Here is a 6,189-nt window from a genome sequence, read left to right as displayed (position 1 = left end):
CTTCAGTCAAATACCTGAAATTATATAAACAAAAATAAGTCACATTCCCACATAAAAAGCAGTCTTGGAAGATAAAAGCCTATTTTGATAATATAATTTTAATAAGATGTAATTTTCACTATTTATAAAATTAAAAATGCATTCAATTTCTCCAACATGAGAAATTCACTTGTAATTATTTATCCCAAAAAAGGTAGCTTTCCAATGTAGACAAATATCGTTGGAGTATTATTTCCCAACAGTTGCAATTTGGCACATTGTATTAAAGTAATCTATTAAGTGTTCTGGTGAGATTACTTAAAGTAGAAATTTAATTTTGTCAATCTTTACATATATTATATCTAGAATGTATGACAAGTATATAGCATATACCATAGGTATAATCATAATTAGTATTTACCAAAACATTAAAAAATAAAAAACTACCAAGGCAGAGCTTTGAGTTAAACAGTGAAAGACACTCATAACCTTTCCTCCTTGTTCTTTATCTGTTCTCAAATTGGCTTCTTAACATTATTCCTGATATGATGCATAGTTTAAAAGTAATCATCTAAGAAAAATAATAATAAATATCTGAAAATATCTCTAATGTGGTGAATAATAAATTTTATAAGGTAGTTAAAAAACTAATTTATCCTAAAATTAAAAGATAGTATCTTCTTGGCCAATATTTTATATATCAGTACAACCTCATATGTAGACAGGTTAAATCTTCCTTGAACATCTGTTGGTGAAATACTAATAGGGAACAAAATTATTTTCAAAAAAAACAAGTGAGAGAAATGGAACATGGATAGATCCAAAGAGCTGGTATCCTTGACTTCATGCTAATACTCACATATAAACTATGATTCACTAGTTTTCTTAATATACTTTCTCTGGATTACCTTTATATTTCAAGAAAAATAAATATTACAGTATACAGCCATATACACTTTTATCAGACCCATTGATCAAAACTTCTAACATTTTATCTTTAAACTGAATAAATCTAAATTGCAAATGGAAAATAATCTGAACTAATTAATCTTTATTTATAACATTTAATAAAAATTTTATATTCTACCACAGACTAAGAGAAATATTATTTTGGGGGTCTATAATAAAGAGTTCACCAACAAAACTCAAAGGCAAAATATACAATTATGCAGTTTGCTAAAATTGTTTTAATTTTTAGAAATTATAATTGAAATATTGAACATAAATTATCTTTTAACTATAAATTTATAAGATATTAACTAGAATTCTATCTACATGTAGTTAAATATATTGAAAAAATGTACAAATAATATTACTTCCCATGTGCTACATAATAGTTTCAGGTGAATTAGTAGTAAAACTAAATAGTGATATTGCCAGTTTCCAAACAATTTTATCATTTGTTCAGTTGAATTAGCTAAGTCATACATCTTTAAAAATCACATGATCATTCAGGTGTTTCTTGTTTTATGAATCTGTGTTTGAAAAATTGTGTATTTGAGGAACATAGGTGTTTTGTTAATGGTTCAAAGCAGAGGATCTAGTGTTGTTATCTTTACATTAGAATCCAGCTCTATAATTTATATTCTGGTATTCCATGTCTTTTTTTCTTTGAAAACAATATTGTATGTGTGGGTGATATACTCTGTACTAATATGGCATATTTTTATTTATCATCATTAGAATTATACTGAATATCAAGAGAACTGAATAAGTTGTCATTTTTGTTTATTATTTAATATTTTAAATGTACACATAAGTAAAAAATTTACTGTTCAATTTTGGCAAGGCTGCAAAAATGAAATAAAACTTACAGAATGCTACTATTTCTATGAAACCTAGACCTCTAAAAATTTTTAAGTTTGAATATAGTAGGAAAACTACACATTTTAATAGAAGAAGCCAGCCAATACAGAAGTTGAGGTACCTGCCTTGCATGCAGGTCATTTCATTTCATTTCAATCCCCAATACTATATATATATATATATATATATATATATATATATATATATATATATATATATATATATATATATATAACTCATATATATAGACCATATATATATTATGGTCCTCTCATCACCTGCAGAATGACTCAAGCATAGAGACAGGAATAGGCCCCATACACCTGATGCATTTCAGAGACAAACAAATTTAAATGAAAAAATATAGGAGACACTGAAAATTAGATTTTATATTTCTGAGCAATATTTACTTACAACGGTTCTGTCACCTTACATGTAGAGTCACATCTATTGTATTGGAGTTCCCTGGAAGTTTAGCTTATTTATTTATTTTTTTCCATGGCAACAAACCTAATATTGAATCCAGAAAAAGTATAATTAGAGATGGTAGTAGATTTTTAAATGTCACAAAAATCTCTTTGTAATTTATTTATTAGACTGTGCCTGTTTAACCAATGTTATTCTCCTAATATCCTCTACAGAATTCATAAAAATATTTAAATTTTTATTAACTTTTCCTCCTTGGTTAAAGCATATGCTTAGTTCTTCAGAAAATATATATTTTATGAGTATTTTATTATGAAAGTTTGGCAGTGTTTTATAATGCTGCTTTTATATACATTACCCAATCCAACATCACCACCACCACTAAAATGCACATGGCCTTATAAAAATTCAAAGGTATAGATGGTCTTTTATACATATACATATTTATATTCTATAATATAAAAATATAGGAAATATTCCTCATTGTATCATCTGTTTATTCTAAAATAAGTACTAAGGGATATGTATGTTTATGTCACTTATGTACATTTTTAAACATAAAGTAATTCTTGCTCAAATTATGCTTTAAGAATTTGAGCCCCAGGATAAATAGCTTGAGAGAACTGTCAAATTAGAAATATGACATGATAATTCATGTCTGAATTCATAAGAGTACATGATATAACCCAAGAGAAAATAAACAAAATGCAAAATTTAACTCTGAAAACATAGAAAAGAGGCATATCATTGAGAAAATTTTGAACAAGAGTATCCAAGAATTTTGGGGAAAATAAGTAAGGGAAATATAGTAGGTACTCATGGAAGAGATATTTCAAGGACATACATTTCCAAGATTATTAAAGTTTGTATTCCTAAAGATAATAATGGGATCTTAAGCTAAATAACACACTGGGTATAAATCTTACCTTATCTATTTATTATTCATGTAAATCAAGGTAAGATACCTTTAAATATTAACACAACTGGGTAGAAGGAGGAAGATTTGGAACATTGGTGATAGGAATGTTGCACTGGTGAAGAGGGAGTTCTTTACATGACTGAAACCCAACTACAATCATATTTGTAATCAAGATGTTTAAATAAAGATATTAATTTAAAAAATCTTATCTTATCTATTATTCATAAAAATCACGGTAAGATACTTTTAAACAGAAACTTGCACTTTTATTAATGCCTGTAAAAACAATATGTATCTTAAAGTCATTTTATACAATTTGATATGCCTATTGTATATAATGTAATAAACACTAGCTACTAATTATTGAGAAAAACTGTTCCTATTTCTTTCACACATCAGTTCTAGAATGGCCAAAAACATGGCTTTTTTCTTCCCTTTAAATCATTATTTGACTTATTTTTATTTTCTTATGGAGTACAAAGAATAATGTTAATAACAGAATAAATAAAACACTAGTGAAACATCAAATCACACAATTACTTCCCATACCCCTCTCACAGGTACATGTGTACCCTCAAAACTCATTTTGTCAGATAACCAACTTTAACAAGCCTTAGTTTGAGTCTTCCAAAAACATTTCTTAATTATTTTAACTTACCAAAAGTGGGCACTAAATATGTCAGTAAAAGGAAAGAATATGAGCTCTTAGCTTGGACTACTATCATTTTATCATAGATGCTCTTACTTATGTTTCCTTCAGAGGTTTATCTCCCAAGGGATCCTTAGGAAAAGAAGCCAGATCTCTGATCCAGTAAACATATACAGGAAGTGGGGGAAAGATCTGGGGCTGGTAACTCCAGCATGCTGGATTTTTAACAGGAGTGGACAAGTTATAAGACAAAACAATTGGAAAATTACTTAAGTTTGAGAGGTCAACACTAAAAATTACATTGATAAGAGAAATTTTATTTGTGGTATTTATAAAAATAGCAATAAAGTTTATTTTAAAAAAAGGAAATCAAAGTTATTAGTAAATCAAAAATAATTCAGGGCCAGTGTGTGTAAGGTATCTATCGGCCTTGCATGCAGCGAACCTGGATCAATCCTCAGCATCCCCAGAGCCTGCAATATGGAAACCTGAATGCAGATTCAGATTCCCTGAGCACCACTGTGTGGGGGCAGGAAAAGGAACAAATTTAATTCTAATTATTGTGTTGTTTTGCCTAAGTTTTGTCATCAATAAAATCTATATATCTATGCAATGCAAAATATATTTCTGACAGCACTTTATAAAATATAAAATGCTTACCAATTTACTTCTTAACTTTTGGCAATTATTATTAAATTATTAAATGAATATAGAAGAGAGCATGTATATTCCACCACTCCCTATTATATATTTTTTTGTTTTGCATTGTTATATTTTTTTGTTTTATTTTGGAGGCCAGTAGTACTCAGGGATTACTCCTAGCCTTACTCATGAATTATACCTGGTGGTGCCTGGGGAATTGGGATCAAACCCAGATCAGCTGCATGTAAGGCAGTCTCTATATACCGACTGAACTATCATTCTGGCTTTTCCCTATTACATATATTTTTTTCATTTTAGAATAAAATGTATCTAATAAAACATTTAACAATCTATATTGTTCAAATATAATAAGATAAAATTTAAAAATATTTGTACATGTTTTTTTAAACACTTTTATTACAATATTGTTTATGATTGAGTTTCAGTCTTATAATATATGCCACCAATCACCCATGAATATTTCCTAGCACAATATCTCTAGTTTCCTCCAACTGTCCCCTGCATGCCTCTGGACAGGAATTTTGCTCTTCTCTTTATCTCTCTCTTTTCCTTTATTTTTTCTTTTAGGCAACTGCAATTTGCAATATTGTTAATGAAGGGATATAGTGCATCACTTTATCTCCATTTAGCATCAAGTGATCAATTCCCATTATCATTGTCATAGTGATCACTTCTCTGCTACAACTACAATGCTCTACTATTTGTGGCAAGCTTCCTATTGGTCATACTGGTCCTTCTCTCTATTGTCTCTGGATATTTTTACCACACTATCTTTTATTATTCTTAAATCCCAAAATAAGTGAGATTATGCTACGTCTATACTTCTCCCTCTGACTCATTGCACTCAGCATAATAATCTTCATTTCCATCATGTATAAGCAAATTTCTTAACTTCATTTTTCCTAACAGCTGCATAGTATTCCGTTGTGTAAGTATACTATGGTCTCTTTAGACACTCATCTGTTCTCAAGCACTTGGGTTGTATTCAGTTTCTTTCTACTGTAAATAGTGACGTGATGAACATCGGAGTGCAGATAGCATTTTTGTATTGTGCTTTTTTTCTAGGTATTGTTCCTAAGATTGGTATTGTTGGAGCATATGTGAGATTAATATTCTTTTTTTGAGGACTATTAATATTGTTTTCAAAAAGACTGGACAGGGCCCGGAGAGATAGCACAGCGGCGTTTGCCTTGCAAACAGCCAATCCTGGACCAAAGTTGGTTGGTTCGAATCCCGGTGTCCCATATGGCCCCCCGTGCCTGCCAGGAGCTATTTCTGAGCAGACAGCCAGGAGTAACCCCTGAGCACCGCCGGGTGTGGCCCAAAAACCAAAAAAAAAAAAAAAAAAAAAAAAAGACTGGACAAGTTGGAAATCTCACTAGCAGTGAAAGAGAACCCATTTTATCACATCTTACCACATTTTACCACATCTGCACCAGCATTGGTTTTACTTGTTCTTTGTGATGTGTGCGAGTCTTAGTGGTATGAAATGACACATAACAGTTGTTCTGATTTGCAACTCTCTAATGATTAGTGATGTGGAGCTTTTTTGTTTGTTTGTTTTGGGGCCACACCCGGCGGTGCTCAGGGGTTACTCCTGGCTGTCTGCTCAGAAATAGCTCCTGGCAGGCACAGGGGACCATATGGGACACCGGGATTTGAACCAACCACCTTTGGTCCTGGATCAGCTGCTTGCCAGGCAAACACCGCTGTGCTATCTCTCCAGGCCCGATGTGGAACATTTTTT

Source organism: Suncus etruscus, chromosome 9 (genome assembly GCF_024139225.1).
Source record: "Suncus etruscus isolate mSunEtr1 chromosome 9, mSunEtr1.pri.cur, whole genome shotgun sequence".
Taxonomy (NCBI): Eukaryota; Metazoa; Chordata; class Mammalia; order Eulipotyphla; family Soricidae; genus Suncus; species Suncus etruscus.
This window is presented reverse-complemented; position numbering follows the sequence as displayed.